Source organism: Salvelinus namaycush, chromosome 2 (assembly GCF_016432855.1).
Source record: "Salvelinus namaycush isolate Seneca chromosome 2, SaNama_1.0, whole genome shotgun sequence".
In the NCBI taxonomy this organism is placed as follows: Eukaryota; Metazoa; Chordata; class Actinopteri; order Salmoniformes; family Salmonidae; genus Salvelinus; species Salvelinus namaycush.
The window spans coordinates 55,249,850-55,262,232 of NC_052308.1; the positions used below are offsets into that span (position 1 = coordinate 55,249,850).

The window sequence follows — 12,383 nt, forward strand, 5'->3', positions numbered from 1 at the left end:
TTTATCACTTCTTTCTGTTTAAATTTTAAACAGAATTTGTATTTATTTATCCTCTCTTGATGACAACAAATTGCTGTTGAATTCGTAAAATAACAATTCAGTATGTATTTACTCATTTTCGATATTCTGAAGTAAAAACTGACCCTGCCCAATGTCTGTACAGGAGGCTACACCTGCAATTCTGCTTATCTTGCCAATGCTTTGATTGAGTCTCAAGAGCTTAGCTGATTCTCCACCCATCTGCTCTACCAGTTACTGCAGTAAGCAAAGCACTGGGTCATGTTCTTTATGCACCAAACAGAAGAAAACGGACTAAAACCAGGAGGAACTACCTGGGCTTGTCCGTTTCAAAAAGTTTCAAATTCAAGTTTTATTGTAGTTCAGTAATACTGGTTAATAAACGATCATTGGGAGTTCTTGTGTAAAAATCCCAATTAGAGCTCCGCGCTTAGAAATCCCCAATCCATATGCGACTTGAGCATTTTATGAGAAACATATTTGGTTCTGTAAGGGTTAAAGAAGTTAGGCATCTGTTCCGTGCTCCCCTGCAATCCCCGACATTTGTCTTGTTTCCCTGCGCTCCCCCTTCTCACTGCTCTCTTAATTCGCTTGGAACTCAGCCCAGAGAAAGCTAGAAAGTCCAATCTTTTTTTAATGATTTCGACCTTAAACTTCTCTGCTTTTCTCAGTGAAGTTGTTTCTATGTTCTAGTCATTGTTTCAAGCAAGTTGGGATAGCTGGTACTCACTGTCTGGCTCCATTAGGAGGTACTATCTGCCTGGATTTTCCTCTCAAATTCACTAAGAAGAAGCCAATGAGCTGACTGCCTGATTAGTCAGTTCCACTCCATAACCTAACTGTTTATGTTCATTCTCCATATAATATTATATGAATGCAGAAATGGACTGGCCATAGGGCAGTGCGGTCAAATGTCAGATGTCCTGTTGGCCTGTCTGAGGTTTTCTGGATGGGCTGGTGTGTTAGTACGATTGACATGCAATAATTTCTATCTTGCCTCATCCATGGAAACGAAGTGATGCTGTAGACCCATGGGTAAGTGGGGTGAATAATCTGCACTTCAATGAAGAGATGAGTCTAATTTATTTTGCAAGTTACACATTCAACAACAGAGGGCGCTATTATGTCACATTAGACATATGCACAGACAGGTCATATACAGTACAGATCACTGGCTACATACAGAACAAGATATCAGTACAGCTGAATGCATGGTCTCTTGCTGTGATGGGAGCAGTATTTGTGTTACTCCAAAACAGTACATCTAGAATGCTAAAATATGTGCAGTTGTAATCAGATAAAGGTGGATCATGAAAGTATAAACGTTCCATGGTCTAAACTAAGTCTGTGAATATTTGGTGAATGTCATTGATATGTCAGCATGAACCATCAACAGAGTGATTAGACCAGTAGCATAGTCTGTAAACATACAGCAAGTAAAATATTAAGCGTAGCGTAAAGATTGATCAGATCCAGTAATAGGATTCTGTTTGTTAAAGCTATTCTTTTTCACAATGGAACCGGGTGAGATTATGCTTTATGTGGCTCTTTGACACATGTTGAAGAGCCAATCACAGGTACCGAAAGATTCTCCACACACAGATGCTTCAACTCTGTCTACTCCGTCACATGACATGGGGAGTGAAGTGGAGCCCGCTAAATAAGTCTCTTGCATTCCTTATCTCTTTTTGCACGTGTTCAAAGGGAAAGGGAGAAAGTGTTTATATGTCGCCCTTCTCTCAAAATGTTATATTTGGGACCTCTAGAGACATTTTGTATTGTTGGTTAATTTAATTAAATCTCTCGGTATTGCTGGTTTCCCCACATGACACCTCTTGGGTTATTCCTTTGTGTAGTAGAGTTGCAATAACTGTGTAATAGAGCTGTATGGATGGTGTGATTGCCAAGTTTTCTGTTTTAGTCAAGCTGCCAAATGTGAAACTGACCAAGGGGAGGGGGAGAGGGCTCTGAGGCATTTTAATTTACAGCTTTGAAGTAACTCTGGGCCAGCAAGACAAAGAAGAGAAATGACACTGAAAACAATGGGCGGGGGGAAGAGAAGGAGAGAGAAAAAGAGAGAGAAATGACAAAGCATATGGGGTTGGGGAAAAGAGTGCAGGGGAGGAGTGGAGTGGAGACCCTTAACTTGGACGTGAGAGGGGGAATGACACGGAGCAGGAGAGAGAGAGGATGCAGAGGAGAGAGTGGCAGCAGAGAGAGGGAGAGAGAGTTTGCTGTAGTATTTGATGTGTCGAGCCTCTCTTCCAAGCAGCTTCTCGGAATCAAGTGTCACTTCTACCTCCTGGAGCCTCTCAGCTTAGCCGTCTCTCTGCAATCAGGAGTCAGCAGGCAGCTGCCCACCCTACACACACACACACACACACACACACACACACACACACACACACACACACACACACACACACACACACACACACACACACACACACACACACACACCCCAATAGCTCTGGAGATGAGCAGCACAGAGGCACTTCAAGAGGCTGTCGGATACACATTCACCCTAGGATAGGAGTGTGTTTTCTATCAGGTAAGGTCAAACATTTGCTTTCAGTGCTATTACTGTACTTCCATTATTTACTTTGCCTCTTGCTCTGTCAAAGGTATTGCATGCTTTGGCTGTGTTCATTCAGTGTCCACCTTTACATTTCAAGGCAATCGCTCATCAGGATGACAGTCATACGTACAATTTTGTTTCCAGGGGATGAAAATGAGACTTTTAGCCCAAAAACATGTTTGCATTTGCCAAGAGCCTATACAGATGATGAAGTTGTTTACAGTGCATGTCGGCCATAGTTTCTCATGAACCCCTTGGACTGTTGCTTGCCAAATCAAACATAAACAACAAGGCTGGAGCAGAGGTTTGACTTCTGCAGGGTGATATTTCAAAACAAGTAAGCCTCATGTCTTCTCACAAGTCTGCAGCCTCCGTGTTTATTTTTCAAACTCTGGCACGTGCTCACGGAAAATGGTGAGCCACAATCTTTCTGATGGGAAAACTTGAGTGGACTGAACGCTTTCAAGCTGTGCTTTCCACAGGTGGGGGAACCTCTAGCTTCGAGTTAAATACTGTATAACATTGCATGGAGGTTGTGTAGAAGTGGTGTTTTTGTTTACTGTACACTAGGGCTCTCTTTGGGCTACTTTATCTTGGGGTTTCTCCCAGAGATTGCAAAGCAGATGATGTCTATTCTGAAGTAATACCCATTTTGATGTGAGTAATGAGGGCTAACAGAGCTTTGACACACGCTAATCAAAAGCAGCCTCCAAGGAAGAGTCAGACATGTCCCATGTAGGCTTATTAGCAGGGTGACATGGAGGGTTGCTGCAATCCTTAATTTAAAGATAAATATGACAAAATTATGAAAAATGGCTAGACTACACCTCTTAAAAATAACTGAACAATGCCTTAGACCCAGGACATGCTTTCAATGGTACTATCCCACTTAGTAGTGTACTGTCATCATAACCCTCCATTCCCTCCACCCTCGTCCACTCGATTCCACCCATCAATCCCCATCCCACCCTTCCTCCACCACCCCCCTGCAACTCGCATTGATGCCATTTTGTGAGAACCTGAAACTGAATTCCAGATTAAACTACTCGCTTGAGAAATATGAAACTCTGAAAGGGAGAGAAAATCCAAGCCAGGAATGAATGTTTCAGTTCCAGTTGTGAGAACTGTTTTTTCCCCCATACCGTATGGTGATGGAATTCAGTGAAAGAGGTAAATGTTTTTAAATCAAAGTGAAAAATAAAGACGTCAGTTGAGCAGCTCTCAGGATCCATTACCTTGCATAGACAAGCCATTAACACATTAACACTGTGCCAATAACCTTTTTCTGTCACGATCGTTGGAATAAATGGACCAAGGCGCAGCGTGCGTAGAGTTCCACATGTTTATTAAATGAAACTCACAAAAACAATAAAGAGTAACGAAACGTGATGCAAAGGCAGTGCTCACAGGCACTACACAAAAACAAGATCCCACAAAAACCCAGTGGGAAAAGGCTGCCTAAATATGATCCCCAATCAGAGACAACGATAGACAGCTGCCTCTGATTGGGAACCATACCAGGCCAACATAGAAATAAAAAAACTAGAGTACTCACCCTAGTCACACCCCGACCTAACCGACATAGAGAATAAAAGGCTCTCTATGGTCAGGGCGTGACATTTTCTCTTAGAGTGTAGGTCTATCTCTGTAATGATAGTTATTCTTGTAAATCGGGACAATCCCATCTTTTTTTACACAAATATTTCTTCTTCATTTTAACAACATTTTAAAAATATATTTGTATAGATCACAGTATCAGCTATCACACCATGTACAGTATTTTTAGAAAGTATTCCCACCCCTTGACATTTTCCACACTTTGTTGTGTTACAAAGTGGGATTAAAATGGATTTAATTGTCATTTGTTTGTCAATGACCTACACAAAATACACTCTAATGTCAAAGTGGAAGAAAGATTTACATTTAAAAAATATAATATAATTTATCTTTATGAGATATTCAACCGCCTATGGCAGCAATTACAGCTGTGAGTCTTTCTGGGTAAGTCTCTAAGAGCTTTGCACACCTGGATTGTACAATATTTGTACCAGATTTTTTTACCCAATTGGTACGGACTTGGGAGAGGCGATGGTCGAGAGCCATGCGTCCTCCAAAACACAACACAGCCAAGCCGCACTGCTTCTTGACACGATGCCCACTTAACCCGGAAGCCAGCTGCACCAGTGTGTTGGAGGGAACACTGTACACCTGTTAGGCGTGCACTGTGCCCGGCCCGCCACATGAGTCGCCAGTGCGTGATGGGACAAGAACATCCCTGCCGGCCAAACCCTCCCCTAACCCGGACAACGCTGGGCCAATTGTGTGCCGCCCCATGGGTCTCCCGGTCAGCTGCGACAGAGCCTGGACTCGAACCAGGATCTCTAGTGGCACAGCTAGCACTGCGATGCAGTGCCTTAGACCACTATGCCACTCAAGAGGCCCATACAGGATTATTTAAAAAATTCTTCAAGCTCTGTCCAGTTGGTCGTTGATCTTTTCTAGACAGCCATTTTCAGGTCTTGCCATAGATTTTCAAGCCAATTTAAGTCAAAACTGTAACTAGGCCACTCAAGCAAAATCCTAGAGGAAAACCTGGTTCAGGTTGCTTTCCAACAGACTGGGAGACAAACTCACCTTTCAGCATGACAACAACCTAAAACAGTGCATATTTGGCCTTGTGTTTTAGGTTATTGTCCTGCTGAAAGGTGAGTTTGTCTCCCAGTCTGTTGGAAAGCAGCCTGAACTATGTGTTCCTCTAGGATTTTGCCTGTGCTTAGCTCTATTTTGTTTCTTTTTATCCTAAAAAACTCCCTAGTCCTTGCCGATGACAAGCATGCCCAGAAAATGATGCAGCCACCACCATACTTGAAAATATGAAGAGTGGATTTGCCCCAAACATAACGCTTTTGTATTCAGGACATAAAGTTAGTTTCTTTGCAACATTTTTGCTGTTTTATTTTTGTGCCTTATTGCTAACAGGATGCATGTTTTGGAATATTTTTATCTGTACAGGGTTCCTTTTTTTCACTCTGTGTCACACTCTGGCCTTTGTTATATTGATTTTCTTTATTAGTTTAGTTAGGTCAGGGTGTGACATGGGATGTTTATGTGTTTTGTCTAGTTTAGGGTGTGTGTATTGTTTAGGGGGTTTTGTATAGTGTATGGGGTTGGGTTAAGTAGAGAGGTTTAGGAAAGTCTATGGTTGCCTGGTTTGGTTCTCAATCAGAGACAGCTGTTTATTGTTGTCTCTGATTGGGAGCCATATTTAAGGCAGCCATAGGTTTTAGGTGATTGTGGGTAATTGTCTATGTTGAACGTTAGTAGCTTGTGTGTGCACTTTCGTTTATAGCTTCACGGTTGTTTATTGTTTTGTTAGTTTTGTAAGAGTGTTTCGTGTTACGTCTTCGTCTAATAAAAGGAAGATGTATGTCTCTCACGCTGCGCCTTGGTCCGCTTATTATGACGATCGTGACACTCTGTCAATAAATCCCCACAGTGGAGGTGTCATAATACCGATAAAACCTAGCGGACAGACAGAGAAATGGTTCGTATTGTTTTTTCACCATTAATTTTTCCCATAGGGGATTTTAGAAACACTTAAAATAAGGGCTGTGTTTCGTATAGGCTTAGCCTGGCGTGATGCTTTGATAACCATGTGAATCTCTCTCGGACAAGATTAATTTTATCAATATATTGTGCAGTCTACTACTGGTTGATACATGCGACGTCTGAGCAGGGGAATGTAACCAATATCTGCGGTGCTGCTCATGGCAACATCCTCTCAATGGGACCGCCAGATTCAGAAGCTTGAAAACCACATTTAAAAAAATTGCTTGAAACCCCCATTCAATTTTTACCCAAAATGTAGACAATTTATTTTTTAACTGAACATAATTCATGATGGTTTTATTTTATTTGTAGTTCCTTTTGAAGTCAAAGATAATAATTTCAGTATTGTTTTAGTTTTTCAAACGGGTTTATTAGTTATTCTATTTCAGTTTACGAAATAGTATTTTCATGATTAGCTTTTGTTTTAGTTTCAATTTTAGTTTACTATAATAACCTTGGTTTGTTGATAGTATCCGGACTGTCTAAATAAGGTGGATTTATGTCAACTCCGTCATGCACATAATAAACTCTATGGCAGCTAGCCATATTCCAAGATCTTCATTTCAATCCCCCAAAAATCGAATATCTTAAGTAAACAAATTAGCCTTCCGGAAAGGCAACAACAACAAATGGCTGTCCAAATACTGTAGAAAGTAAATGGGATTTTTTTTAAATTATCTTATCAGAACTGTATTGTTTTACTGAGAAAAATAAAGCTTTCAAATGAATTACATATTAGATAATAGGCCATATAAGAACGGCATGTGAATATCGATTAGTACAGTTGGTATAGAATGTTTGGCTAACAGAAAACAAATGGAATGTGTTAGCTAGCATTAGCAAAAGTTTGCAAACGATTTCCTTTTAAGACTGACACGTGACCTCTGTGTCCCCCATGTTCCCTCCTCATCCCCCAGGGAGGAAGCCTCCTAGCTGGTAGTGCACTACATAGGGAATAGGGTTAATTTGGGACATAACCACACACATCCCTCCCTGGCTTCGAAATAACACCCAAAACATTGATTACTCTGAGAGGAAAAAATGTGTAACTCTGAAGCGAGAAAAGAGACTGTGTTACGGAAACATCCTCAGAAGGCTCCCTTGTAACAGTAGGCCTACTGAGTTGCAATGATTAACTAGACATTATGATAGAGTTAGCCTGTCCATACCCAATAAAGATAAGGAATAAGATTGACCAAAACAGGTCGGCAGTAGCTGTTCGTCTATGATAATTAATAGGATTGTGTCACTTTCTGTGGCTTTGGAGAACAATGGCATCTACTACAGGAAGGTATTTGTGGAACTATGCCATGGCACACATAGGAAAATTCTATGCACCCCCATCCTCTGGAGTCAGATATCCGGTTTTACTTTTCCAGATGACCATTTACATTAGTAATGTATGGAGGCATTGGCATATGCCGATAAAAAGGTACAGTGCTGATAGGAAACAAGGCTTTATCATGAAGTTATTGAGCTAGGAGTTCTGCTGAACGTTAGTTGTTGTGGGGGCAAAAGTTTTGCAGTGACTTCAATGGCTATACTTCCCACTGGTGTACCAGAGCATTTAATACTGATTCTTCCACTGTGAATTCTTATTTTTCTTCCCGCAATGGGATTTTGCCTCTGCCTGGAACATAAGTCATTTAGAAAATAAGAATGAGGAGAGAAGTAATAGAGGAAGGATGGGATGCAGGCCTGTGAGTGTTTTGCATTTCAAACGAGAGCCAACATCCCATTGCCTCCAACTGAGGTGTAGAGAGAGAGAGAGAGAGAGAGAGAGAGAGAGAGAGAGAGAGAGAGAGAGAGAGAGAGAGAGAGAGAGAGAGAGAGAGAGAGAGAGAGAGAGAGAGAGAGAGAGAGAGAGAGAGAGAGAGAGAGAGAGAGAGAGAGAGAGAGAGAGAGAGAGAGAGAGAGAGAGAGAGAGAGAGAGAGGTGAGCAATAATAAAAAGAACACTTACTGGACAGTATGTACTGTCCTCTGTGTCCTTTATTGTTTCCATTACGGCCTAAAGTAAATAAGGTCCAGTGTAAGTCATGAATGTCCCTTCAGGGCCACTGTACAGGAGCCATGATCCCAGGAGTCTAGTCATGGGGGAAGCTTGTTATGCTATTCCCTATGAACATGTAATGCACTACTTTTGACCAGGGTCCATAGGGAATAGGGTGCCATTTGGGATGCAGCACTAATACAGCCCATCTGGCATTCCACACAAACAGGATGCAGGGCACCAGTAGCTCTGGGATCCATTAAAACAAAACAGAACAAAAATATCAACTTGAAAGAAGCCTTGATTGAACTCCTCGTGGATCTGTCTCTGTCTGCCCTGTCATCTCTCAGGCTTTCAAGTGGCTCTCTACAAATACCAAAGGGGAGAGATTTTGTGCTCGGGTTTAAACCAAAAAACCCCACCTTTATTTTTGTTGACACTGTGGAAATCGTGTGCATGTGACCCTCTTTGTTTCTAAAGGGAATTGTTAAAACCATTTGTTTGTTTCCCTGAAATATTGACTGTTTAACCAGTCTCCTCATCACCAGTTTTAAAGGCCCAGTGCAGTCAAAAACTGTATTTTTCTTATTTCATATATATTTCCACACTATGAGGTTGTAATAATACTGTGAAATTGTGAACATGATGATAATGCCCTTTTAGTGTAAGAGCTGTTGGTAAGAGCTGCCGGAAATTTCAGGCTGTTTTGTTGGGATGGAGTGTTGGCCTTCCAAGGTGACATCACCATGCAGTAAAGTAGTTAATAGATAAAAAAGAAAGACATTTCCAAACCTCTCTGGCAAGAACAGATAATTTTCAGATAATATCTTCAGTTTTATAGCTAATTTCCTGCAATTCTACACATTTTGTAATGACTTAATGTATGCCATGTTAATATGATATCTGAGTGAGAATGTTTAACAAAATCAATGGGGGCACCCTGGAGGTCAGGGCCCCTGGGCACGTGCCCTGTGTGCCTGGTCAGTATTCGGACATGATTACTACTACTACTAAGTATAGATAGCTGGCGAGACTAACCACCACTCTCAAAATTGTCAGCTGACATGGCTAATTGAGTGACTCTCTGTGACTGACATAACAAGAGAAAAACTGCTAATGCACTACTAAATTTTGAAATTGCACCTGGTGTTTTCTACTATTCTTACTCTCAACAGTAAGTTGAGACCCCGACTGAGTCACCCCCCCCCCCGAGTCACCCCCCAATAAATAGATAAAATATTAATAAAAAATAATAATATATATATATATGTTTTGGATTGGGGGCCCACTAGCAACCACTCAGAACTCTTGGAACTGGCCCTGCTCATCACATTTTATTAGCATGTTTTTTGGGGGAAAACAACAATATGGTGATCATAATGATGCAGAATGTTGCATAGGAAAGACATTATATTCATATTATATTCACATAAAGTCAAAGTGCACATAAAACTTTCTTCATATAAGATCATCTGTTTCTATGCAATTTTACCTGCTGGCTAGTGAATAACCAGACACATAGTCTCACCTCGCTTTCCCTCCCTATGCCAAGCACTGCATTCAAGTAACGCATAACAGAATCTGACATCTTTTCCAGGTTTGCCTTCAATTCACAGAGTCAGCAGGAGAGTACATTAGAATGTATTCCCTCCTCACTCTGCACACGCATGTGCACACAAGCACACACACACACTTTAAATAATTGTCATTGTCTGCCTCGACCGACGACACACATTTAGATTAAGATAAATGTATTGGTCAATTGCACATAAGGTCCATCCAAAAGTTTACTTCTGCTTTGAACCCACCCCATCGAAGTACACATATACATACACATATACAGGTCTTGGAGAGGTGCGGGACATCCTTTGATGCTCTCACGGTATAGACCTACATGAATACCCCAAGAACCGTCTTTTATGTAAGTCAGGAAGTGGAGTCTTCCCTATTTTATTCTTAAGGATGATCATTTTTGTATTGATTCCGGAGGGATTTTCATAACAGCTTTGAATCAAGATGGCACCAAAAAACATGGCTGACGTTTTACGTTCTCCCAACCAATTGTGCCATTTTGTTATTTTTGTTTTGTTTTGTGTAACTTATTTTTTTACTTATTCTGTACATAATATTGCTGCTACCGTCTCTTATGACCGAAAATAACTTCTGGACATTAGAACTGCGATTACTACCAAGACAGTCGTGAAGAGGGCACGACAAAGCCTTTCCCCCTCAGGAGACTGAAAAGATTTGGTATGGGTCCCCAGACCCTCAAAAGTTCTACAGCTGCACCATCGAGAGCATCCTAACCGGTTGCATCACCGCCTGGTAAGGCAACTGCTCGGCATCTGACCATAAGGCGCTACAGAGGGTAGTGCGAACGGCCCAGTACATCACTGGGGCCAAGCTTCCTGCCATCCAGGACCTATACAATAGGCGGTGTCAGAGGAAAGCCCATAAAATTGTGAGAGACTCAGTCACCCAACTTATAGACTGTTTTCTCTGCTACCGCACGGCAAGCGGTGCTGGAACTCCAAGTCTAGAACCAAAAGGCTCCTCAACAGCTTCTACCCCCAAGCCATAAGACTGCTGAACAATTAATAAAATCGCCACCGGACAATTTACATTGACACCCCCCCCCCCCTTTTGTACACTGCTGCCACTCACTGTTTATTATCTATGCATAGTCACTTCACCCCCACCTACATGTACAAATTACCTCAACTAACCTGTACCCCCTCACATTGACTCGGTACCAGTGCCCCGTGTATATAGCCTCATTATTGTTATTCTTATTGTGTTACTTTTTATTATTATTTTTATTTTAGTCTACTTGGTAAATATTTTCTTAATTTCTGTTGTTTAAGGGCTTGTAAGTAAGGATTTCACGGTAAAGTCTACACTTGTTGTATTCGGCGCATGTGACAAATAAAGTTTGATTTGATTAGATTTGAATGTCTGAAGTTCCACCCTATTCCCTATACACAATGTACTCTATTGGCCCTGGTCAAAAGTAGTGCACTCTATAGGGAATAGAGTGCCATTTGGGACATTGCCTGGAAGATCGATATGAATGGCCTTCCTATTGTTAAGAGAAAGGTTATAACTGATGAGTACAATACTAATATGGGGAAAGGGCAACAATCGTTCAGATATAATTTCTCACATTTGGCACTACAAAACATGGTTTGACTTGAACTTTAGAGGCAGAAATGTCATTTGATTTACATTTGATTCACTTTCAGAAAATAAATAATGCTGTTAATTATGCCATGATGAAGGTATGACAACAATAAGGGAATGATTAAGATGCCATGATAAATCATGCAGGGGCCAAGTTCATCACCAAAAGGGAGCACAGAGCAAGCATGGAGAGAGGCATGCAGCATCTGGAGAAAACATTTTGACTAACCATTATATACCCCGAATATCTCCCCATTTTTTTTAACCTTCCTGTTTAAAGGAAGTTTTTGCTGGCTTGTATGGCGCTAAAGCGTCTCATCGTTTCTGGTTACAGAATTAGTATCAAGGTTTTAATGGGTATTCACGTTATGGGCCTTTTCTTTACAAGAGGGTCTCTCTGGTGAGGGTTCCAGTGGTTAGCCTGTGGTCCAGGTTGTGTGTGTGTGTGCTTATTTATGTGTTTGTTATTTCTTTGAATGTCTGAGTGTGGGGGTATACATACACTATATAAACAAAAGTATGTGGACACCCCTTCAAATTAGTGTATTTGGCTATTTCAGGCACACCCGTTGCTGACAGGTGTATTCAATCGAGCAAACAGCCATGCAATCTCCATAGACAAACATTGGCAGTAGAATGGCCTTACTGAAGAGCTCAGTGACTTTCAACGTGGCACCATCATAGGATGCCACCTTTACAACAAGTCAGTTCGTCAAATTTCTGCCCTGCTAGAGCTGACCTGGTCAACTGTAAGTGCTGTTATTGTGAAGTGGAAACGTCTAGGAAGAACAACGGCTCAGCAGCGAAGTGGTAGGCCACACAAGCTCACAGAATGGGACCGCCAAGTGCTGAAGCGTCTGTCCTCGGTTGCAACACTCACTACAGAGTTCCAATCTGCCTCTGGAAGCAACATCAGCCTAAGATCACCATGCGCAATGCCAAGCGTTGGCTGGAGTGGTGTAAAGCTTGCCACCATTTAACTCTGGAGCAGCGGAAAGGTGTTCAC

General features: G+C 41.5%; 1 protein-coding gene across 4 annotated transcripts in view; it reads left to right on the plus strand.

The window, feature by feature from the left end:
- The first annotated feature begins 2,438 nt into the window (after nucleotides 1-2,438).
- The window catches only part of ripor3 (RIPOR family member 3), a 63,428-nt gene continuing 53,483 nt past the window's right edge, over nucleotides 2,439-12,383 (plus strand). For 3 of the 4 annotated variants that reach the window (XM_039015238.1, XM_039015262.1, XM_039015253.1), the window contains exon 1: nucleotides 2,447-2,569. The gene's annotated coding sequence lies outside the window, so the exon portion shown is untranslated. Of the gene's footprint in view, nucleotides 2,570-12,383 lie in introns of all 4 variants that reach the window. The other variant, XM_039015246.1, reaches the window with a different exon arrangement.